At 31.0% G+C, this 27,785-nt stretch overlaps 1 protein-coding gene across 1 annotated transcript in view; it reads right to left on the bottom strand.

The window, feature by feature from the left end:
• The window catches only part of LOC105360960 (sex determination protein fruitless), an 82,261-nt gene extending 63,706 nt beyond the window's left edge, over nt 1–18,555 (bottom strand). Inside the window, exon 1 of the mRNA XM_011498033.1 lies at nt 18,026–18,555. The gene's annotated coding sequence lies outside the window, so the exon portion shown is untranslated. The remainder of the gene's footprint in view (nt 1–18,025) is intronic.
• Nucleotides 18,556–27,785: the final 9,230 nt, after the last annotated feature.

Raw genomic sequence — 27,785 nt, 5'->3', positions numbered from 1 at the left:
TTGCACAGTAAAGTCGAGTGAATAATGTAAAAAATGTTGAGGTTGGTATTTATTAATAATGCCTACGATTGACTCTAGTCATTTTGTAATGAGAGAACCTTATGAAGACATATGCACGTTTCTAATATAAACATAGACATATATAAGTGATAGGTATCTGCATTGATATATAAACATAACGGATTAAATAGAAGTAGCCATTAATTATAATTTTAAAATCACTGGTTCATACTAATGCAATTTCTTAATCAACAATTGATAAAATTAGTAATCGCATAATCGGATGATCAATGTAGTGATTCATTGATATTTATAAAAAATAATGATCTATAGAGATTATACTTGTCTCTGAGGTATTATTTATTTTAAGCTTATGTTAACATTGAAGTAAATTCTTTTAAATATTTAAATATTGCATGAATATGCATTGACAAACAAAAAAAAGTTAAAATTTTCATGAATTAAAAAACAAATGTTAATTAAGAAAGCTTATTTAATTAAAGGGTATTTAATACATTAGGATGGGGTGTTTTACTTAAAAATTTCTAGCTTTTAAAGTACTTAAATAAAGCAACGTATTATCGAAAACGTGCACGAAATTCCTCATGAATAGTACATAATGTATTCTAAATGTGTCTTTAATTGATTTCAAACTAAACTGTCAACATATTATTAGGTTTAAAATTTCTTCAAAAATGATAGGATACGGTTTTGAATAAGCAAGAAATACAAATAATATAAAATGAAACAAACAAATAAGTTGATGTGCTGCGAGTGCGTTTTAGCAGTAAGCTTCGTAGTTAAGAATCACGAAAAATTCATAAAAATTTAGAATGAAGTAGAGTGAGAAGGGATATGACAAGCGAATAAGTTGTCCGTAAATACGAAAGTACCGAGCGCTTCGCTACGAAGTTATAAAAAATTCAATAATTAAAGCTACATTTTCAAGCAGGGAGGTAGTTGCGTCTCCGTGCTAAAGCACGCAAAATCAGAAACGCGTTACAAAACAGCGTGCATTCGCGTATTTTAAACTTGCAATAAGCGCAAAACAATTGTTTTTGTCGATCGACATCAGGAAATGACGAAACGGCGACCGAAAATACGGCCACTTCGTCGCAAAGTGCATGAGCGGATTCGCGCGAGCCATACGCACGGCGGCCGTTCAGCATAATATTGCTTAACGCGAGACAGCTCTATAACTGCAAACATCTACGTTCCTAATCGTGCGATAACGGAAAGCACGAGAACGCGTTTTCCTTGGGCTCCTCGTATTTTCCTCTCTCTCTCTTTCTCTCCCTCTGGCTCGGCCTAAGCCTCGCGCGATGCTCGGGCCATGGAAACCGAGTTGGAGTCGGAGACAGAAACGGAGACGAAGACGAAAACGAAGAAGACGGAGACGAAGACAGAGACGGAGATACACGTGTATAATAGGTACATAGCGGATTCACGGGAAACGCTTCGAGGTTAAGCGACGAATGCGATGTCGTCCTTCCCGAAAATTTCTTCGCTCGCGCTCGTCCCTTGATAAATCTGCCGAGAGAGGGCGAGAACGATTCCCTCTTAATGATTATTGTATGGGGCTCGCTGCGCCCCTGACTCGACATATCCAGCAGCTGCGTCATAGATTAGCCGAAAAATCTCGCGCGAGTTAGGAGGGCCGCGCGTCCGGGTGGCATGTTTTTCGCGCGGCTAGTACGATTCGACGGCTCGTAGAGGGACTCGCGTCGCCTGACGGTCAGCAGCAGCAGCAGCCGCTGCCGTCACCACCACCACCACCATCAGCACCAGCGCCGCCGTTGCCGTCGCTGCTGCATCCGCCGCCACCGCTACCGCTACCGCCACCGCCACCGCCACCGCCACTACCGCCAACTACTCGACTTCGAGTCCGGGGAATCTCGAGCGGGACGGTATTGCTCGGTCGTTTGGGGGCAGCCGTAAGATGACGGGCACAAGAACCGTCACTCGAGCCTCGGGCGCCATTTCCGTGGCTTCGCGGGATACGACGCTGCTAGGACGGTAAAGGATGGCGCTCAAGTGGCATTGCCAACGATCGGCGCGAGTCACTTTCGACATCTCGCGACAATTTGGCCGCGCCATCCACTCTGTTAAAATATTTGCAAATGTTCGTCGCCCGGGACCCAAGAGAACTCAAGGGCTACTCACCTCGGGTAAGCCTTTTGCCATCACAGTGCCGCCCCGTCCCTTAACGTCCACTGGCCGTCGCGAGCTACCGTGATGCTTACGATGCCTTATTTTTAAAATATTTTGACCTTCGGAAGTCTGCCGCGTGGCGCCTGTAGCGCCGCTGGCGCTGCCTCGGGGAGTCGGAGAGGAGGCGGCAGTTTTAAAAGCGCTCGGTGCACTACAACTGGCCTTTCTTTGCATTTAACACTGGCTGGGGCTTTTGAGAGTGGAGGAGGGCAGTTTTTTTTTTAATAATAATGTTACGGCCCTTCTTACCCACTCGCTCACTACTCGTCGTCGTTTATGCATCTTATTAGTGATCGAGATCTTTTGATTTTAGGCATCGGGGAACGGTTTTATCTTTTTAAGTTTTTCCAGACGGAGCTTCAGATAAAGTAGAAGAATTTTTAGCAGCGATTTAGAAAGCTTTTTAGAGTCGAGCGCTACTTACGCCACATTTATCTCTCGGTATTTTCATTAGTCCATAATTACATTGCTTTATTTTGATACATTTATGTTATTGATTTGCAGTCGATAATTTGGATAAATTCAAAAATAATAAGTAGTAATTTACATAAAAATGTTATCTTCCTTTATTGAGAAACGTTATTTCTTTTTCTTCAAATTGTAATCGCTTTGTCGATTACTATTATTGAAAATAGAGATAAAATTACATTGTAGCAGTAATGTAATATATTGGAAATAAATTTGGCTCTAGAAACTAATTTGCTCGTCATTATTTCATATTGCAAATAGCATAGGTTGATGTATTTTACAATTGAAAATAATAATTTAAGACATAATGATTCTTCATAACTTACATTGATTATAAAAATTTACATTGCTTTTTAATCTTAACATAACTTAATATAAACACATTTTTATTGTGGAAAGTGGTGGCATTCATTATCGCATTGATAATTAATTATTTGTCTGACAAGTACTGTGCAGACCATAGTCTGTACGTGTTTAAACTTTTTAAAAACTCTTTCAATAAAAATAAACAATTTGCAAATAAGAATACGGAACAATGTAGAAGATATTTGTGTCACTGATCTTTTAAAGTTTTTAAAGTTACATCATTTTATGAATACAGTATATTATAATTTTAATAAATTTTCATGACAAATATAATTGAAAATTATGAGATAACCAGGTACTTATTTTATTAATTTATATATATATATATATATATATATACTATGTTGTGATAATATATTTTATGAAAAATGTATTGCAAATAATACAAACGTACATGTATAAATCAATATAATTGAGGAAACAAATCTACAACCACAATTTATTTTCAAAGTTTGAAGATTTTATGGTTTCTTGTAGATTAATGTATTAATGAATAATAAACTTTGACTAAAACCTATAATGTCCTAATCTCTTAATCTATGAATTCACAAAGCTTGTAAAGCACAAAACACAATATATTCTAAATTTTATAAAATTTAAGATCAGTCCTCTGAATTTAAAAAAAGACTGAAATTTGAAGGAAATATTAATTTTGAAGAAAAACATCGACAGTGGTAACAGGATTGGCAATGTCGAGACATTTGGAACAATAAAGGAAGAAAATTTCTGAGAACCAATGAAATAAAACAAGGAACTAAAATTGAGTCCTTTCGCATTTGGAAGCGTCCGTAGTATTCGTCGATGCCTACGCGTATGCGTGTGCTTGCAAGCGCGCGTGAATTCAACGCTCAATTAAAATGTATGTTTTAGTATTATTTGTATTTTATGTAAAGTATTCGGATGACAGCTATTATTCATTGGTAGATATACAAAGGCAAACGTAATAAATAAAACATTGTAGAAATGGTAAAATGATAATTCATAATAAATCTCTTACTATTTGTGAATAATTAAACATTGCATGTAACGTGAATTAAGGGAAAAATAAATTATTTGAAAATTCAAGTTCATTTGCGTAAAATAAATATGCACTGTATTATTAATTTATGAAAACCAGGCACATTAAATATACTAATGATTTAATGATAATAATAATATTCGAAACTTTGATTAAATGCACTGGGTAATTTATTTCAATAAATAATTAATGTTTCAGCTGCTTTGTACATAAAATCATGTTTCTTCATAATCATTAATTGCTCATCCATCGATAAAAACAGTGACAAGAGTTTGCATTAACGGTATAAATGCAAATTATATGCAAATAACTAAAGAAATTAAAGAACCAGGATGTTTTTTAATCAACATAATCACAGTGACAAAGTCTTAGCATTCTGAAATCTTCTATCAATTAATGGACATTGGACATATCAAGGAATGCGAAGCAGAATCATCCCATGATTAATAATGGTAGAAAAGCTACAAAGTGAAAATATAACACGGGCATGTTGTCGATGATAATTGTCCGTAGTCGTAAACCGTAGCTATTGTGGTTACCGCTTCCGGGATGCGGTATTTTTATCAATTTCACTCACACACATTTCTATGCGCGTGTGTGTACACTGGCATATACGCGTAAGCTCGCAAAATAGAAAAATTGTATCGCAAATGAGTAAAAGCCTTACACTGTGAGTTTACTAATTGCCAGATACTTCTCGCCACTAACGAATTTTCTTTTCATTTCTTGTGGACAGCGTCACCCAACTTTTCGCTTTAATCTCAAAAAGTTTAAGCATGGATTAATAGAATAAATTGTGTACATGTGGTAGACATTTTAAATCCTTTTATCATTCAAACACTAAGATACACAAATTTCCTTGAAGTTCAATTGTCTACTCACTACCGACAAATCATTTTTTCAATTACCCTATGAGTCTATTGCCAAATTAATCATGTACAAGTAAATGAGTAATTATTAATTTCCTATTAAATTATCGTTATTACGCATGGATATGGAATATTATGAATATAGTAGAAAATAACTAAAACTAGCTTTCAATGATATCAATTTATTCTTAATTACTTCTAATAAGTTTTCTCTCTTTTTTATCTCTTAAAATTGAAAATATATCTTAAGCGTTAAAAGAAATACCAAGTTTCATTTAATAAATTTGTTCAAGGCGAAGAATAACTACTTTAAACTAACATGGCTCTAAACTTGGTCGCACTCCCCAACCTTTCACAATTATTCTTTATCAATTTTATCTCTCTCTTTTATACATTTTCACTGTTCTCTCTTTTCTTTTACATGTCTTAATACATATATTTATTTACATTTGTGCAAAGATGGATAAAGTATTTACAAATTTTTGGACATTCCAGTCAAAACGACTTATCGTTCTATTTTTCAAAATAATATTATCAAGAAAGTGTTTTTTAATTTGAACGCAATTTTTTAGAATAATTTAAATTTAATTGTTTTCTCTTTATATTTATATTTATACGAATATAATATTATGTTAATATAATTTGGTAATAAAAATTATAATTGAAGCGATTCTACTGTAATATATGTCTCTACTATATATATAATTTTTGTTTGACGTTTTCTTTTTTAAAATTTTTTTTCTTCTTTTTAGTTAATCGTTCGATTATCTTTCATTATAATATAAAAGATTTAGAATACAAATATAATATATGTACTATACAAAAAACTAACTTAAATAATTTTATAAAAATCAATAAATGTTATTAAAAATTTTTTAAATTTGATTTAATACGAAATCTTACTATAAACTGAATATATAACACAATAATAATTTAATACTATAAATCCATATTTTAGGATAAAATGTATATGGTGCATAATAGTTTTTTGTAACGAGTCAGAGGAATTAAATATTCTAAAATCTATATCTAGATTAAAATGTCAAGATTAAATGACTATTCTATTGCTATAATAGTATTTAATCTTTTATCATCCCTACATAAAATTACTATATTTTATGAATTTTATGAAACTTTATAAAATTATATGAAACTTTATCAAATTTAATCAAATTATATTAAAGTATGCTCATTATGGACTTTTAACAAAGCTTTTGACACGCTTATTAAAAGTTTATCAAAGTTAGGGGGGTGAAATATTATAATTTTATTGAAATGTGTTTTTACTACTCAAGATAAATTATTCTAACTTTGTTCGATATAATAAATATTTTAAGCTAATTCTATTATCGAATTTATCATAATTATTTATATTCATAAAATGTTTTATTTTTATTAATAGATTTAATTAAACGACGTTTAACTATAATATTTATACATTTATCGAACATTATTCAATGCTCATTGATATAGATTTATTCGAGAGTAATTAATTGACTGTAACCGATAAAATATTTCCAAACATTAATGAACTTTGTTAGCTTTTAGTTATAACATGATTTTCAAGGTTTGTGAATATTTAAAAATGTGCATTTCAATGAATGAAAATTAAAGACTTTTAGATGTTAAATCTGAAGGAACGAAAACTAGTTTTCTCCCTTTATTTATTAGTCTAATTTAAAATATTAGTCTTAGGTCAAAATGAAAAATTTTATTGCAGCGAATATAATGGAACTACTTTATTGTACATGTGAAACATTTGAAAGCCACTTAACAGTACTTTTATACGATTAATGACTTGAAGTGCGCACGAAAAGTTGAAATCGTTATGAAATTTTATGTCAAAAAAAAAAACAATAATAAAACCTTTGGTCATATGAAATTTGAATTTGATTATATAAAAGTATATCTAGCATCATTAATACAAGCTGAACATATCGTTAAATTTATATTGATGGGCCCCACTTCCCCCGCGGTCTCTTGGGCAGCTAAACATTATGTACAGGTAGTCGACTCTTTTTTTTTCAGTATCGTCCTTCCGTATCCTCATCCATTTGTTTGAATTTGTCACGCATCCCATATGACCGCATCACTTTTCTTCTTCGCCGATCAGTCATCCCGCCGAATAAATAAAATACATCCGTCTTATTTAAACTCAGCTGTACGAGCGGCCGTTGTGGGTTTGGATATCGGTCTGTTTTCTCGACTTTCCGTATGCCTTCGTCGCCAACACCCACACGGATTGCGAACCTAACCTAACTTCGCGGATCCGCCCATTCGCAAGTGCATATCCTGATAATGCCATCTTCCACGAGCAGGTCATGCTTACAATTTCGTTTGCAATTCACTTTTTTGACCGCTGTATTTGATGTTGTAAGACACATTACATTTTTAATGTACTGGATAATTTGTCATATGAAAACGTTCAATTTACATTAAAAAGGTATTACAACTAGGCTAATGTGAATCAGTTAAATTAATTCATTAAATGGGTAATGTTTTATTAAATTCATTATTATATGATTTTCGATAGAAATATCGTCATGAAATACATAATTTTGAGTATTGCGTCATAATAAGAAAACTTGAGGAAATTATTTTTTTTAACAATAATGATAATTCAGTCGTATAATAAATTTATTGTTAAAAAAAATAATTTGATTTATTATATTATAATATATTGTTTTTAAATTCTATTTGTTATATATTTATTGTATTATAATATTTCACTTTTGTATTCTATTTTTTAATCAATAAAATGTCATTTCATGATCATTATCATTATCATTGTTGTCACTGTCGTCAGCGTCATTATTATTTTTTTATATAATTTCTTACTGACAACAATTACCTATCATTTTTTATAATTTTCATAAGTTTTTATTTTAAAGCAAAGTGAGACTAAAGTCTCCTCGTTATATTACAATAATCACTGTGCTGAATAACATAAGTTATATGATAAAATCATATAAATATATAATAACATAAGTTTTTCTATTTGTCCAAAATACATATAGTTTCAAGAATATCATTATCACAACAACATTGTAGTCAGTAAATTTAGAAAATAATGTAATCGTAAAATAAAGAAAACTGTTTTGTATATAATTTTAATGCTATCTATATTCTATAAGATTTTTTGAGAATTTATATTTCGAATTCTAAATTAAACTATTAAAAAAAGGAATAAAAAATTAATACATCATAGAGGATTAAAAAAAGTTTAATTTGCTTCGTATCGAGCAGTTCATTTTTTTCTTTATTATTTCACTTGGCCTCTAACTTGATCGCCTACGCTTTCAAAAGCATTTTGAATACTAACATACCTTACTCCGGAAATGAAAAAATCGCTTTGCTATTCTGAAGGTCGTAGGAATTTTTGCCGGAGAAGCGAAACTTGTTTTACCACATTGATGTAGGACGTATCACATCGTTCAGGATAGGATGACCATAAATGTGTAAAATATAGGTTTCTCGCTAAGAAAAACTATTATATAATTTTGAGTATACAAATATTGATAGAAAAATTTTAATCTTTCGATTTATTAAAATGAACGATGTAAGAAAGAAAATATTAAGATTTTATTGATTTTATTTCAATAAAATTAATTTACTTCAATTTACCAAAATCTAGTCAAATATCATTATGAAAAATTTGCGATCGTTTATATCAAGCTATTTTCAATTATATATATATATATATATATATATATATATAAATAATTAAAAATATTTTAATCAACACTTAAATATTAGGCGTAAATTAAAAAGCAATATATTGACACTTTAATTTTCACTAATTGTTACTTTTATTATTTAACTGTCTGCTATTGCTTTACGTTATTATAATAATCAAGAATTTGTATATTAAAAAATTATGAAATATTACAAATTATAAAATAATTTAAATTATTTTATTTATTAAATATTTTCTTTATATTACAAAAAAATTTATTATATTGTATACATAGATTATAAACATTTCCTTAACATAAATTATTAATTATACTTATATATAAAAATATGCTTATTTTTATTTCATTATATTATATTTAAATGATTATTTGGTACTAAATTTAAAAAAATTGATAGCATAAAATTATTATATTCATATTTCGTAAAAGTATTTTTGAAAATAATTTTAAGATAATCAATATGCTTATAATAAGAAAAATTGAAACGAATTATTACTTTAATAATAAGTACGACTATTAATTTTCTTAACTTGCTGATTTAGCAAAATAACGTCTGTTTAAACTGAAATGTCTTGCTTAATTGCCACAAGGCTCAAATTATCATGACGCGGACAAATTCTTCTTTAGAATTTTAGTCATACTGATTTGTTAATATAATTTATTATCTTTACTTTAATGCTATTAGTACAATAATAAATTTATAATCAATGGATATTTTTAAGCAAAAGGTAAATCCTTCAAAATATTTATTTTATAGTTATGTTTTCAAAAGATATTAAAACAAATTTTATTCAATTTTTTAAAATAATATATTTTAGACATACGATGCTTTCATGCCGTGCAAAGATGTATGAAATTTATAGAATGCTATTTTAAGTGAATTAATTTTGAATTATTGATAATTCTGTATTATGATATGTAGAACCATCATTCGACAAACTTTAAAAATAATAACATAATAAAATAAAAAAATGTTCAAAATAAATCAAACATACTGTTCCTAATAATCAATGATATTGAAATATTTTTAGTTATTAAACGAAATACGATAATCCGATTAGATTTATTTATTTTTAAAACTGATTTTTAAATTATCAAAATAAAAATTGCAATTTTAATATGCTTTAGTTTAGAAAATAAATACTAATTATGTATTGGATATAGAATACTCATTCGATACAATATGTTATACTATCTTTTTACTATTAATACTATTCTTTTTACTATTAATACTATTCTTTTTAAATTTATAAAATAAAAAATATACTCAACATTTGGTTGATTGAACTAAATTTTCTGCAATTAGAATTTTGATATTACTTTATTGCAACTACTGAAGGTGTATATTTACAGTATTGCAATAGTACTGGTAATCAAATAAATAAACTATGAAAGTAGGAGAGATAAATATGCAAACTGTAGTGAAGAAAATTCCAAGAAAATTCAAAGATATCAATGAAACCGATTTGGCTTTGTGATTACACTATCGATGTAATGTACTAAGAATTAATTTTAGTTATTCTACTTTTATTTCTCTTATAGTTTTCCTTGATTTTATTAGATTACGTTGTTACAATTTTTACATGATATTTTTAAAATAATTGTATAATGCCTTGTTTTGTCTTTACTTTCGTTTTTTAAAATTACGTAATTACTCTGATATATAATCATAAATATTTTCTATAATGTCATTACCGAATAGCAATTGATACTGGTATTTTGTGAATAAATGTATTTTGAATTTTCTAATGTAAACATATTTAATAATATTGTATAGATATAAATAGCTATAACTAATTTTAGAATTATATTATAACATATAAATATTGATGATTTTTATGATTTTTAAACTGTTTGTTAATAATCTTTACAACAAATCGGTATTTATTATAATACTTCATAAATGTTAACCTTTATTTTAAAGAAGTATAGTTAAATTTAAAATAATTTTATCAATATTTTCACCTATTATAGTACATCCATAATTCGAAATCATAATTTATAAAATACTTGTGACTATAAATTAAAATTAAATTTGTATGTATTTGCTTTACTCACCTTAAATAAGAATTATTTCATGGAAATGTACATTATTTAATTGAAAATAAAAAATAAAATAATAATTTCCTAACATAATCAAAGATTTTTTTACAAATCTATTCATATAAACATTATAAAGAATTATATCCATTGAAATATCTTGAAATTTAAAATTTTACATATATTTTTTATCCTGAATGTAGTATTATTATATGATTATTTGTATTAGTACTATTTGTTATAAAATAATTACTTTTATCTTAAGAACGAAATAAAATTGTTTAATAAATATTAATTTAGATCTTAAGAGAATAAATGTATATTTTTATAATAGAACATAATAGAATTATACAATAGAAGAATTTCTTTAATTATTTTTATAATCATTTTCAAATAGTTTTAAAATTAGTGTATCGATATACTTTCATCAATATTTATTGAATTAAATTAATACTTTTAATACATTAATTTATTATAAACTATTTCTAGAAACTATTATAGAAAATATTTTGTAAAATATTATTGTACAACTTGTAAAAATAGTCGATATAAAAACATTTGGACGATTATAAATAAAAAAATCTATAATTCTAGAAATTCTAAAATATATCATATTGAATTCATGTTTATGAAGAAAAGATTTACAATTTATCATACAACGAAGAGCATCTCTTAAACCTCTGTCAAGATAAAGATTGCCAGAAAAAGATTGCAGATTGCAGCCAAGAAAAAGTCTGAAATAATTTAAAGTCATTGTAATCTATCTCCAATTTAAATACAGCATCAAAGTAAACAGGACAAACGATTAATTTTACTGTACGAAACGAAGATTTTACTGTACTTTCAAAATAAGAAACTCATGCGCTCAAAACTTCTGTTGTAAATGATACTGAAAGGTTTCGTACAAACTCTGCAATATCTAAATATACTATCAATACTATAAACTTAACGTGTTTTGCGATTTTAAATTAAAAAAGCAACCCATCTTATAAATTGTCTATAAATAAATAAATACTAAAAAATCAATAAAAATAAACCATACAATAGAATTTATGAAAAAATTGTTTAAAATTATAAAATAAATTAATTTTGTGACTAAATAATAAATGTGCAATATTCCAGATAAACTATTTTTAAAGTGAAATAATAACAATAAATATAACATATTCAACAAGTCATTTTATCATATGTCATATCATATCATATCACACCATCATAAATACTTTTGAATTATGGATGCTTTAATAATATATATAATATAAATTAAAAATGTTTTTAAATATAAAAAATATATCAGATTACATTTTTACATAAAATAAAACTTCAATATATTTGAATTTCCACTCAAATAAAATATCTACAGTAGTTTGTATTATCAGTAAATTATTTTTTCAGAAAATAAATAAATAATGAGTGCGTATAGAAAAGATTGATCAATTCTACGAATTTACTTATTTACGAATTATTTATTTTTACAGAATAATAGTATTTATATGAATTTATATAAAAGTTTAAATTAATTGAGATATGTATAAAATAATAATGTAATGATTCGCGTATATTTATTTATTATTCATTCTGTGTAACTGTAAAATAATTCGTAAATTAAGATCAGACAAATAAGATTAGCTTATTGATCGAATAAAATTAAGACAATATATTTACAGACAATACAATTAAAGCATTCTATTTATAGTATGATATTTATTATTATTCTGTAAAATTAAACGTATTAAACATTGCAGAATTTTGAAAGGAATATTTATTAAGAATTTGATTATATCGTTGCGTATAAAACTTATATGCATCCATTTTTCGGTATTATATTATATGAATGACAGGGTTTGCTATTTTTACTGGATTATGTATCATTTGAATTCACTGCAGATCAGTGCATATGTATCTACCATGTTAATAAAATATAGACACAAATGTTCTTCTATCACAGTGATAGATTATTATATCGATCGTAATATAAAACAAAGTTTAAGTATAAAATATGGTTGGAATGTTGAAAAAAGGCTCTTAAAAGTTTCAAAGAACGATAAAAAGAAGCAACTAAAAGACGAATCGAGTGGCTTTCGTATTCGGTCGGAACAAGCCCATACATAAATAAAAGTTGGTAGGAAAAGGTAGCGCTGATAAATTTCCACGGAAATGTGACCAGGTTTTTAGTGGTATGTGAAAGTTTTCCGAGTATTTCTTTTATACTTAGATAATCACTGGTCATTTTTATTCCGACTGGTCGAACGTATGTTGACAAATTGGGTAGTTGCATTAATATCGCCATTAATATAAATAAGATAATGCGAAATGTAAAAATACATTCGAGTTATTCACAAAGCATAAAGTTCGTTTGATCGTTATTTCGAGCGGCAATTCATTCCAATTATGTATAAGCTTTTAGTTATCAATTTTAGTCACCTCGACTCATCTACGGATAATCGCATTAAATTGACGTAAAATTAATGGCCGACAATTCGAAAGCGGTACGTTATGCCTAGAGGGCGCACGCAGCGTCTTTCACCATTCAATACTCCCGACTTTTCGTTGCATATTTAAGGTGTTAAATAATATAGAATGAAAAATTGCAACGGTGACAACAAATTTTTATATAGTTGATAATAAATGATTTCTTCTTAATAATATTTGTTATATTTTTTTTCACCAAACTAACATATTAATTGCAAATATAAGTTATCTATAATGACATGTTTTCAAGGCTTTCAATTATTTACGATTATGTAAAAGATATTAATGATATTTTGCAAAATATAAATGACAATAACATTGACAATATTACGTCAATGATAATAAAAATAGAACTTTCTAAGTAGGTGAAGAAGATATATTATAAAGTGTTGTTTTGAAAATTTTAGCTTAAATATCAGATATTATGTGGCATTATAAATTCGGAATGCTCCAACTTTAGTCTACTCATCTAACATAAGTTATTTAAAATCGAGTAAATCGAAATTTCTATTTTAAACGGCTTATAAAAACTGCACTCAATGTTCAAAATAATTAAATATGAACGAATGCTTAAGAATTTGACTTCATCTTTATTTTATATACATTATTTATATTTATATTTATATCGTTATGAAATTTATAAAGTTAGGAAATGAAAGTTGAAAGTTCTAGAGATAACAAATGGTATACGCTATTCCTGATTCCTAGACTTGGCACATTGAAATTTACTTCTGTACATTTATATATATCTAGACAATCTATATTATCTTGTAATATTGAAGTATATTTTTATAAGTAAATATAAGTACATAATACATATTTAAAATGACATAATTAAAAGTTGTGTTTGTGAAAATATCTGCCTTTGTGAAAATATTTGCAAAAATATATCTTACAATCTATTACCTCATGTATATAATTGTAATTTTTGAGAGAATATTTGCAAAATTATATTTGCAGAAGTATGTATTGTCCAGTTTATTATCTCATATTTATAATTGTAATTCATGTTAAAAAAAGGAATATCTACTGCTTATAGGTGAGTTATTAATCATTAACTCATATAATTTAAATATGCATTTTATTTATAATTTTTTTTTTTATAAAACTGTTTATTGGTAAATGTTGAATGATTAAAATTTTTTTTTAATTATATACAATATAAAAATAGTTTTAATAAATGTTAAATCAATTTTGAATGAATTTTCAAACAAGTATTGTTCTCTTACGATTTCATAGAGTGAAAATATGATGCATGCAGAATTCAACAGAATTTAATTTATGTTTACTGTATTATGTAGCCTTTATTGATCTGTTACGTCTGTTTACATGCGAGAATGTTTCCTTACTTTAATCAATGATTCCAAATGTTTTTGAAAATTATGTTGAAAAAGTTTTTAGCAAATTTTTCAATTAAGAAGAAATAAGAATAATTATGGTATCAAAATTTTTCCATTATTATTTATTGGTTGAGAATCCTATAATTTATCTCTATAAATTATTTATATTATATATAAAATTATTTCTCATATATATATATAGCGATTTTATTTAGAATTTAGAAAATTTTTGAATTTCGGTTATTTTATAGAGAAAAATGTATACGTGTTTGTCAGTGTATAGATATAAATAAATACAAAATCATATGAAAAAAGTAAGTAAAAATACCATCTTAATAATAAACAGAACATATAGACGTTAGTATCCAATTATTTCAGTTTATATGCATAATTTTTAGGAATTTTTAATTTTATTTCTCTCATTCACGCGCTTTTAAATCTTTATGTTTTAAAGATAAATTTTTTTAAAAATTAAACAATTTTCGAGTAATTTTTATGTCCCAATTCTGTGATAATTGATATTTACGAAATTTTTTTTTTTAAATTTACTAAGTATAAGTCAAAAGAATTATTGCAGAAGAAAAATTACATTTAATACATTAAATGAATAGAAATGTGTTAACGACAAAATTCAAATTTAAAGTATCTTTATTTTAGAAAAAATGTAAGTAAAAATTAATGAAAGAATATAGCTAGTTTAAGATTATTTTTCTAAAGATGTTTTTGAAATTAGAATTGTGCTTTGTATCGTATTATAATCAATGTATCAAAACTAGTAATAATAATAAAAATAATTAATTAATCGTTACTGCGGATCATAACAGTATAATTGTTGAATTTGTCAAATATTATAAATAAAATATTATATATGTTCAGATAATAATAAAATATAAATTAAAAAAAAAATTATTTAATTAAATTAATAATTATTTAATAAAATAAAAATATGACCTTGAGATAGATGTTTTACTGCATTATTTTCATAAAAGAAAAAATTAATTATAAACAGCTATTCTAAAGTAATTCAACACTGAATTATAATTACTTGTATTTTTTTGTAACTTAATCAATATAGGTTGAAATATCATAAACTTACCTACAGCATATTACACGATTAGAACAAGCGTAGGTGTATTAAATATATGAATAGCACTAATAGACTCGTGACGTAGATATATACCAATAATTATATGTCCACGAAGGAATATATATATATATATATATATAAAGACGTGTCTAATGCTTTATTCTACTGTAGTGTATGTAGTGGTCTTTCTTTTGCCAGTTGGCGTAGAATGTATGACGTGCAAAAACTGAACAGACCTATGAGTTGCATTATCGATTGTACCTTTGCGCTAAATAAAAATATTCTTAATAATATGCGACTAAACGAATGGGATCATTATGTAAGCGAACTAATATAAAATAATATGAGGAGTAAGAATGTAGATAGAAGTTTGCTTAAGCTAGCTTTGCATGTCTGAAATTAAAATTAAAATCTATCTTAATATAAAAATATATAATCAGATTTTACTATGTCTTTCCTTATTGTAATTAAAATCGGATTTGCATTCATTAGAAAGGTTAATTTAAACTTAAGAAATATGTTAATTTTTGTATTATTAATGAAATGAAGTTATTTTCAAATTCTTTTGTAAAATATTTTTCTCAAATAGTTTCTTCAAATCCTAATACTAATTTTCATATATTGTATTTTTTTATTATCAATACTTTCACACACATTTTTATATATTTTCACCGTGTAGATAGTAATATTATGCTATTAAAAAGTTTAAAGCAGTTATTTATGCTTTAATTTAAAATTTTTTTATACGGTAATACATACGCGATTAGAAAATTAATGATAATATTGTAAATAATTAACTAATAATTTACTTTTAATTTATTTTTATAATTTAATTTGCTTAATTAAAAACTTTATTCATATTTGAAGGTTAAAGGCATATACTTAATTGTAATATTAACGGTCCCTAACTTTAAATAATAAAAAATTAGATCAGATTTTTAAGTGTTTAATATTCTAAATGTTATTATTAATTTTAGTAAAATGATTAATACGTTAACCATAAAAGTAAGATAATATGACTGAACATTATAATTTTATTTCTTTTCCAAACTTACGAAATTTTTACGCTAAAATTTCATAATAAATAAATTTAAATAAAATATATTATTATTGGCGAGTAGAAAAATATACAATATAGATTTTTTATATGTTTCACGATGAAATAAATTTCAGTAGAGCGGGAATGAAAGAGAGAGAGAAAGAGAGACAGCGAAAAGATAGAATGACATGGTTTGTGGAAGGCGAGGAAGAAGGAAGAGGTAAAAGTGCATACACATACACTTATAAAGTGCAAAATTCGTTTGTGGCTACAACGCAGAGTGCTGGATAACTAATCCGGCTAGTGACTTCCTGCACGATCGATCGTATGTGCAAAGGTTAGTGAATACGTATTTATACGACTTTTTTCTGCAATCTTTGTTGATGCTGACTATTTATTATTTACTAAAGTTTATTTAGTAATTTTTATCATATATTATATCGTATAATATGTATTCTAAACATTTGCGATAATATTTATTACAATACAGATTAAGTAAAATATCGAACTATAGTACTGTAAGCGATTAAAAATTTTACATTTTCTTAACCATCATTGAATATATAGTAATGTACAATTTCTGTGTTTAATTTAGTAGTAAATTTATACTTACCAACAGTAGTTAATTATTATAATTAAATGAATAATAATTATTATTTTTTAATTTTCTAATGAATAAGCTTTGTACGAACTCTCTGATTAAAACATAAAACTAAACAATGAGAGAAAAACATTTTTAAATATTTTTATTTATATCATCTTTGAATAACTTTTTGTCACCTTACTAATAATTCAGGAGATATTATAAAATATTTTTGTAATGCTAATTAGCTATCTAATTATGAAGAAATTTACATTCTTTGAGTATAATATATCTTTAAATTATTATAATATAGACAGCTACTATTAAAGTGAGAGAGAAAGAGAGAAAGAAATAAATGAAAGAGAAAGAGAGAGAGAGAGAGAGAGAGAGAGAAAGAATAATACAAAGCAATCACGTCTGGTTTTCCGGTTTCTAGACGCTGGCGAAATACTCGTAAACGTCTTAAAAGTCTCCGCATATCATTACGTATTCAAGTTTTTTTTTCTTTAATATTTCTGTTTCTAACAGAAGCATTATGCCATCATTTTCATCAACAAAGTCTTTAATCTTTTACAAAGTCTACAAATATTATTAAAATAAAGCATTATGGGAATTATAAATATGTTTTGGGCCTGGAAAAATGGAACTGATAATGTCTATTAAAAGCATCCACCCGCGTGCTTGCACACATAATTATGCAGACATTCGTGACGTCTCATGAAGATGACACGAGCTGCGGAGAATCATGATGCAGCTGCGTGGGATTCGAGAACAGACAGGATAAATTTATACAACCAGGACTTCGATATATTAAGGTATGACTGATTTGTTTTATACCTTATTTGGCTGACATTGCGCCAGCTGAGTTGGCCGGTCTATCTTCCATTGAAGTAAAGAGGAACGACGAGTTGGAGTTAAGGCTGCCGCGCGTTTCCTCGCGACCTTGTTTCGCGACGAAAGCTCCCGGTCGATACAGACTGACCACCCACCCAACTACTATCCTATCAACTAGCGCGACCCAACACCCGTGGAAATAATCACTCAGGAGCTCTAGTGGCCGGCAACATCTTCGGAGCTGATCTTCGGATGCAGGCCAATGATCAACTCGATTGTTCGCGGCAGCACTCCACCGCGTCGTCCACCTTCTCATTGTTTCGCTCTTATCGCCAGCTCATTTTTCCTTTTCGCTTTTATTTCGTTTCGCTTGCGTTTTCTTCTCTTTTTTACCTTTTACCTACATTCACAAGCTTGATTCGCTCGCATCGACTAAATGATTCAAGTGCAAAAAATGGCAAAACGCGAATTTTACGATCTTCGATATACTTAGCCGCTTAAACAAACGCACGCAAGCACAGGCATCCACGCTTAAACAAGCAAACATATACTAACGCGTATGAACGTACAGGCTCATTTTGTTCATGTGCGTGTACGTACGGGCGTATGTAGGGATACCAGCGTGAATGCACGTGCGCTTGTGTGCGCGCTTTATTATCGTTATGACGAAACTTGATAAATTTGTCTCTTCCACGCAGGCTTATGATTACGTATAAATGTGATGCAGTTTCAAAGCGTCGTTGAGGGGCGCATGTCGCGCTCTTGTCGACAGCTATTGCACGCACAGAGAGAGAGAGAAAGCGATGCCTTGACGATAATTTAGTTTTACTACAGCTTAAGGCGATGTCCTATATTATTCTTGTCCAAATGCGTTTTTTCGCTATTCTACATACGACATAATTCATCGCTCTGTTGAAGAATTTGCTTACGATGCAAATAATTTACGCGTCCAAGGATGAAAGATCGCCCTAGTTACATTCATTTCGCAGTTTGCAAAAGCAAGGAAATTTATATATAATTTCAAATAATTTTATTTATTGATTTCGAAATTTAATAATAAAGTATTCTTAAAAATCGTTAAATTTATTTGAATCATATATATTTTATTTGTTCTATTTATTTATTAATACATATGTGTATATAGATATTTCATTTTGTTTTATAATCTCAAGTGTTGAATAATCGACAATTATTTCAAAATTCTGTGCTATGATCGAGATTTTGATTAGTAGAGTATTGCAATAGTAACTTAAGTATAGTTCGATGTACCAACTTTTTGCTACTCTGTATTTAGTTTCATCAAATCGACAAAGTAAGCAAAGTGCATAGTGCTGGACGCTTGACTTGGCAAATCGAGGATTGACGAGTTTAAATAGTGTCTGCACGGACGCGCCTGAATGTCTAATGAAATCACATCGAAGCACATTTAATGCCAATGCTAGGATCGTCGTTATATACATTCAAATAATACATAGAATAAATTGTATGATAAATTTATTTACAAAGTGCTGTCAGCTTTATATTAATTTATATTTGATTTAGTTTTAGATTAATTTTTAATGAATTCTAAGTCTACGTTAAGTGAAAATCAATAAGATTCTATAAATAAAAAATTTGATATAATATAATTATATATTTATACAATGAATCAATCGAGCCATGAATAAATTTGTAATTTTTTTTTTGTTTGAATATAAATAGAATAGCTGAAAATATATTGAAGTATATGTTGCCCTCTCTTTCAAATATTGTCATTTTTGTTTATATTTAATGATTTTATAGCGTAGTTTATTACGCAGATACTGTAATTACCATATCTCACACCCAGTAATTTATTCTTCAACAATTTTTTATTTACATCAATACATGCAATATTGTTCTGTGATAACTATGTTTGATATGTTTGACGCTTGTATTCAGTATTTTAACAAAGATCTTATCAATTTCATTAATAAAGTTTTCTTTAATTGTAAAAGTATGAAAATTTCAACTCAATATGAAAAAGATGAGTTAACTTGACGTTAAACTTAATGAACGGTATATCCTCACATTATAAAAAGTGAATACCAATCTACGGTTCATCGAACAATGCTGACAGTGCATTTTTACTCTCATCCGCAATGTCATAGATTTGATTAATTAATCATTTTTAATTTTGTCGGGAATTTGAAATTAAATGATACACTTAAAAAAAATTAAAATACAACTGAGGAGCTCATGTAACAATTGAACTTTTAATGTAAACAATATTTACTTTTGAATTTTTGAAAAAGCCATAAATATGTCATTACTTATTAATAGAATAAGGCAGAAACTATTGGAAGTTTAGATTTTGAGTCATCGATTGTATTTCTGATCCATATGCAAAGGATAAGTATATGAAAATCGTGTTTAATATATTATTTTTCAAAGTATAATGATTGTGTAGTTGAATATTCTCTCGAAAGTAAAAATTTCAAAATATGTATATTAGGTAAATAGCACAAAATATAAAATTTTTAGGAAAAACTTTAAAGTAACTTTTAAGCGTTTGAAAATTTGAGAAAAGTACAGTTAAAAGTCGTGACAACATAAGTAACATACCTCAGTTTGCACGTAAATACATGCCAAGTCTACTCAGACACTTTTTTTTCAACCGAACCTGTCTCTAACGTAGATATAGTATCCAAAATACAAGTACTTCAGATAATATATAAGGAACGTGTTTTAGAGAAGATACCCGACTCGACTCGACACGCATCTACGTATACATTAAGATGTGCATAGTTATTACGTAATTCACCAAACTTTAACCATATTAATCCCAACATTCTTTACATCGTATAGGGTGTTTTATGTTTTTTGAAACTTTTTAAAGGATTCTGTTACTCGTTATTTGTTTGTTACTCCATTTAATTATATCTTCGTAATCACCTACTCTCTAATAAAAAGTAAATGAAAAATAAAGAAAGAAATATTATAATTAGCTCTAGACCTTTGACTGAAATAAAAATAATTATTAACTGTCGTTAAAAAAAACTTTATTAATTATAGTCAGAATAGAGTACTCGCTCAATCGTATCATGAGCAAATGCCAAGGTGTGGAGAATCTGCAAAAAGTTAGTGCGCACCTAGGCTGCTCGATGGCTTCTTTGACCGCGCGCTTTAGTATGTGTGTGTGTGTGTGCGCGCGCGCGCGCGTGTGTATGTGTGCGGAGAGTATCGACGCCGCGACATTTTCGCTTCCTTCTCTCGTCTTTGCCAGCACAAGACTATGCAGTTAGATTACGAGTGTCCAGCTTTGCGTCCATTATCACTCTGCTTATTCCCAAAGCTATGTTCGCAGATGAACAAGCGACTCGAGGTTCATGTCAATGATCTAACTCAGCCCGCGGAGTAATGATGTGAGAGAAGGGAGGTGAGGGGCGTGTACGCGGGCAGCAGGGACGGTACCTCTGTGCAAATATCAGAGTTAGACGTAAAGAGACAATGAATTTCCTTTATCCGGAAGGTCGACGGTTATAGTTCCACAGTTATAGCGCTTCTACATTCGCTCACAAGTATTATTCCGTCGCTGATTGTTGCGGCTTTAAGAGCGACTTCCCCGGCGTGGTTAAAGGCCCAGGGATTTCCGTCGTAAAAAATTAGCTAAATGCCTCGACGGCAACGCGATTCGTAAGGGCGCTGTCACGAGAAAGTATATTGACCTCGTTGGTCGGCAGCCGTTGCGTGTCAGATGACTGGTATTGGACTTCTTATGAACGTCAGCAAGTGTAGAGCTCAACTATCCGGCGGCCTCGCGTAAATAAAATGTTGTAGTCGCGGATCTGCACGCGAGGTGCCGAGCCTACGCGATGCGTTAACTCTTTTTGTTGTAATAAAGTTGAGAGACGATGTCGAAAGTTTTAGCGCCGCGCGACAAAGGGATCGATCTTATAGGATCGCATGAATGGATCGATTCGATCGGGTACCCATTCTCGATGCTTTTTCAATAGAGATTTTTATATTACAGACAGGGAAAATCATTCGCGAATAAAGGCTTTTGAGCCACCTTAAGAGTTAATACTTGCCATAGTGGATCGAGAATGGGAGACGATATATACATATATACATACCGATATGTATATACACGTTATGTATTTTTGTTTGTAAAGGATCTCCCTTCTGCTACCAAAAGAGCGACGTGCCTCCTTTATCAAGAATTTTTACATATCAGAAAATTTCAGATATTTGAAATCAAGGTTTATGAAGAAATTTTGTAAATTGTAAGAGCTCTTCTAATTGAGTTTTTATATTATGAGGAATAGAGTTTTATTTTCAAGTAAATAAATTCTTAATTTCAGTCAAAGGCGATTTATATGGATTAATAAGACCTGCTTGATTTTAATAGGATATGATGATAAAGCAATTTCATTCTTCAGTTGGATATTTCGTACAAAGTTACATTAATTTTAAATATAGCAAAATTTTTTACCGTAGCATAGATGAGCTACTTAATATATAATAAAATATATAACTTAATATATAAGTTAATTTTTTTAGGTATGTAAAATTTCTTCTGGAGATGCCCTAACTTTCTCTCTAGTTATCTTTCATTTGGATAAAATTTTGTCGAAAGAAAACAGTGTTATAAAAGATACGTTTTGGACGTCATCCAAATGTCACAGCTGGCGTTTGATCGAGTACGAAAATGCAGCAAGCTGCAGCGGATTTGTTCAATCAGAAACTCATTGGAAAGATTTCACGTATATTCGCGGTACATTGGACTATTATATTCTCTGTATTCGCATTTTATTATTTATATTTCTCTACTTTTGCATAGGCATCGAATAAACGTATACAATCTTGGCCTCCGGCCTGTCAAATTGTCGCGACTCTAATCGTGTCTCTCGCGTCATTTTGAAAGCGCGTCACGTGCCCTGTGGCAACTTCTACGATTCTGAAGGCCAAGAATGCTTATTAATAACCAATGTCAATAATGATAGTAAGTAATAAATTTTTAAAAGTTCACTATTACTAATCATTAAGAACTGATTTCGAGTTATCCTCATTAATTGCCTAATCAAAGAACGTACGTAATATTAAAAATTAGTCGTGGAATGAGAGCATAGGTAATCTAATAAATAAAGTATTGTTGCATTAAATGCATAAAATAAAAATTTATGTGAAATCACATAGAAGATTATTAGAATTTATAATACTTTATTCGTTGGATGAGAAAAATAAAAGTTTTAATCTATTTCATAATATACACGAACTTAACGCATAAGTCAGAGCTTTGGCTCGTAGCGTTACGGTAGCTTCTATCTTATAATTCTTAATGATGCTTATTATTATTATTTTTATATACTGTTTTTGTTTATTGCTTCGTTTTTTGTTTTTCGTTTATTTTAATGATTTATACAATCACTTATAAATGCTTCTTATTGGACGACGTAGGAAAAATCCAAAAAGAAACATCATTTATGAAACAATTACTTGGTCTTGTTAAATACATTAGAAATATAAGGCGAGGGTATATTTTATTATAGACTCACAGCCATCTGTAATATTCGTTATTTTATTTTTACGGTTCCAGGATAAAAGTGATGGTCGAGCTCCTTCCATAATTCTTATCCCTTTTAATTATTGAACGAAAACGATGCGCTATCGATTGGCATCCCGCATATGTGAGATCAGATCGGACTTCTTTCATTTAGCTCATCCTATTTTTAGTTCTCGAATAATCAAGGGAAGTCTTTATATGAAGGGGGTAGAAAATTAAAAATTCAAATGTATGCAGCATTCGTGCGCGAATTCTTAATACAGCTAATCTCAATTTAGCGCGAAATGTGATACGAGGTCGAGTAGCTCAATAAACGCATAGCTCCATCGCTATCCTGAAATAGGAAGTTTGCAATAAAAAGCAGTAGCAAATAATTAAAAACTTAGCTGCTAACGCATTCGGACAAGAAGGCGAGCGGGGTCAATGACCCCGGGCGAGCCTCCGAGCGGAGGCTCGCTTAATTTTAGCATTGTGTAGCTCGGGCGGGACCCAATACGCTCGTGGACATTGCCAGAAGCTTGGCTCGTAAAAGCTGAAGAATCGCTTGACCGTCGCTCTTCTGCGGTGTTGTCGGAAGCTGGTCGACCATGAGCGGCAGGATGGGATCGGCCAATTATAATTGATCAGATCGACACGCTTCGTCATCGGGACTTTGGCGAGCGCATCGTTACCTGGTTTACGGAAATTCGTGAACATGTAATCACGACGGCGGCCCCGCTGTCGGCGCCGCAGGCCTCAATATCCGCCGCGCCTGGCGCCTATCTTCCGGGCCGTCCGCAAGCTGGTGATCCTGGTCCTTTAATATTGGTGGCTGACACAGACTACGCTCGAATCTTACGAGACGCGATGGCTCGTCCGACCGAGCTCTACCACCGCCTAAGCGTCTCGCACTGTATGCAGTCTCGTCGCGCGAGGCAGGACTTATCAAGCCAATTATTAAGCGAACCGTCGGTCAGTCATTACAAGAGACGATCAGCTCTTTGACAAGATACGAAGCCGTAACGCTCACACGAACTGCTCCCCCCGTATCCCGGCCGCTTCGCCTTTACTGAATGGCTTTACTCGCCGGCTCCACTCGATCTCCTTCTCTTTCTTTGATTTTGCTCTACACCCGACAATCAAGCCTTGTTCCCTTGAGGAGCGAAGAAGTATGCAGCGTGTGAGGCGCACAGCCAACGTTGCCCCGAGCGTGAGATTAGGATGCTGCGATAAAGCATCGAGTTAATTCGAAATAATAGTCCACTCGTTAATTTGAGACATGATATAAGCACTGGATTTTGCCGGGGGCAAACATTTCGGCCGTTAAGTTAGCTCGGCTTACGTCGCACGGGGTCATCGAACTCGGAAGGGGTCAGATACGGAGTCACAACGACGTACGCATCGCTCGGTAAATGGGGTAAATGCTGGAGCGCGAAGCAGTCTTTGTGATGTGGCCCCCTCGTTATCACTTAAATATCACACAGGTCAGTCCGAAACTGTTGCACTTGGAGTCGCGGAACCAAGCATCGAGGCTGGACGTGGAGCGGGAGCACAGGTCCTCGGAGAGCTTTTCTCCTCTCGAGCGTCGAGAAGGCGAGGAGAGAGAGATGCGTCGAGGAGGCGACGACGAGCGAGTCGAGAGTCCTGTGGAATCAGCGACTGGCGTGCTCCCGAGCCGCCGAAACGACGCCGCGACGGGGTGAGAGCGGATGGGGTGGAGTGGGGTCGGAGTCTCGTGGAGGGGCGGAGCGGGGAGGGGAATAGTCTGAATATTGAGGAGGAGCGAGAGGGAGGACGGAGGGCGACGGTTGTGACGGTGGTGGTGGTGGCGGTGGTGGTGATGGTGGCGGTGGTAGCGGCGACGGTGGTTCGGTATGGGTGAGTGGGTTGGGGGCCGAGTTCGGCGGAGGTGGGATATGAGGTTCGGGGATGGCAGGATGGCTGGCGGGGAGATGAGTGGAGGCTAAGCTCCGGTCGGCCGTGGCGGGCCCTGCGCGACTACACCGACGACGAGATCGCGCGGGAGGCTGTGACGCGGTGAGATGCCGTCGTCGCACGGGAACATGCCCCCGTAATGAGCGTGCCGGGCATGTGCGAGAGATTTTATGTTGGCCGTTCTCGGTTCACCCGGGCGCGCAGCCGCGGTCGCGCGACGCCCTCCCACCGCGACCCAGCAGCGGCGCGTCCCGCCGACCAATCGGTTTCCTGGTGCGAGGGGTAGCTCGAAGGGGACGAGGGACGAAGAGGACGCGAGGGCGCTCGGTAGGGGTCTGTCTTGAGGGTAGACGGGCGGCTGGCTGACGGGGCTGCGGCGGAAGAGGCGAAGGCGGGAGGGACGTGCAGGGATCGCCGAGTTGTGGCGGGGGCGGTGGTGGCGGTGAGCGGCGAGAGGGGAACGCAGCGGGGGTGGGAGGAAGGTGTTACATCGCGAGTCGACGGTGCCAAAGGGCACGGCAATGGGGCTGCGGGAGAGGTGCCGCGGCTATCGCGCGCTGAGCTAACCGAGTGCTTAGGATCTGCAGGAAGACTGGGGTACTCGATTAGGGGGGTTGAGTGAACTTGCTGCTCGCCCGCGCTGCTCTTTCCTATTTTTTGTGCTGCTCCCGCTCCGGATGAGGCTAATCAGATTTCTTTCCGCTGCGTTATCGATCCCCTGCGTTGCAGGTCGCTTGAATTTTTGCATTTGGTGTTTATGACTGAATTCTTCACTTTCACTTGGAACGCGCTCGACTAATCGATATCATACTCTGCCTGTATACTTACTCTGGCTACCGTAAAAATAAAATTGAAGAGGAAAATATGCTTTAGGAGTTTCAGCGCGATTATTTATCGTTATAATTTTTGCTAAAGATATATAAAGATTTTTACGATTAAGCTCAATAAAAATTATTTCATTTTCAAAATCTGATATAATTTTCTAATTAGTCGTTTTTCTTCATTTGTTAGAGATAGCATAGTGTTAGATAATAATTTTAATCCTTGGTACGTGCGCATTGTGGCAGTAGAATATGATTTGGTGTAGTAAAAGTGGAACTTGATGAAATCAGTAGTGTAAGATCAGGATATAGTCAGACTCCACCTAGTGCAGCAGTATTGATTCCATTTTTGTAATCCACTGCTTTTATTTAATATATAAAAACATCATTGCGGATAATACATTTTTTTATTAAAAATAAAATTTCACACTAATAATAAATATCAAATTTTATGATTTATTGGGCCATTGGCATTTTTTCCGTATTAGTAGTCGAATAATTAATTTTCCCTTTCCTTGTCAAACGTTGACAATGAATTATTGGAAAAAAACTTCTCTTTCATACATATATATTGATTCTTAATGTATATTGGATATTCGAGAATATAAAATATATTTTACATGTGAACTTCTTGATAATAAATAGGAAACATTAAAATCGGTTAAAAAATAGTTACATTATGCAATAAAACATTTTTAAATACTATAATATAATACAACATTTTATTATTTAAACTACGAGTATTATAACATTTAAAATTTAAGTATTATAGCAATTAAAATTATTGTTAAGCACTTAGTATATTTTAAAGTAATTATGAATATCTTTCGTGTTTTACAATTTCATCGATTTTAAATTAATTTGATGCAGCAAGCATATTGTTTCATTACAATAAAATATTCAGTAATTAATGTCATTAGAATACTAAATATTCAGAAATATTAAAGTATCAAATTATTTTTTTTTTACTGTGCAGTTTTATGAAAAGTTCAATTTAATAAATAAATACATAACATATGTGTATGAAACGCAGACTTAAATGTTAAATGCAGTGCTAATATTGTACATTATCGTGGGCATTGTAATAAATTTTATTTGTTATACGATTAGAAAAACTATTTACCTAAAAAAGTTCTTGTTTTAATAACTACAAGAATTGAGTATAAATATATTTATAAATCGAAAAGTCAAAATTTTATAAGTGTGACAGTTTTCCTTTGGTTATATTTTAAAGGATTCTTATAGTGTTTTCTCATATGTAATCTGAAAATTATCATCGACTTTATTACTATTTAGGGAAGGAAAAGAATAAATTGGTCTTCAGTTTTTTGCTTAAGTATTGAGGATCCAAGTATGAAACTTCTGTTTTGGGGATAATTAGAAAGTCCAACAATTTCTTCCAATAATGATGATTATATATTTGAGATAATTTAATTGTTCCATATTTATTCTCTGTGCTTCGAGCATAACTGGAAAATTGTATTTCATAACAATTTTTAATTAT

Source organism: Ceratosolen solmsi, unplaced genomic scaffold (assembly GCF_000503995.2).
Source record: "Ceratosolen solmsi marchali unplaced genomic scaffold, CerSol_1.0 scaffold10, whole genome shotgun sequence".
NCBI lineage: Eukaryota > Metazoa > Arthropoda > Insecta > Hymenoptera > Agaonidae > Ceratosolen > Ceratosolen solmsi.
This window is presented reverse-complemented; position numbering and strand designations above follow the sequence as displayed.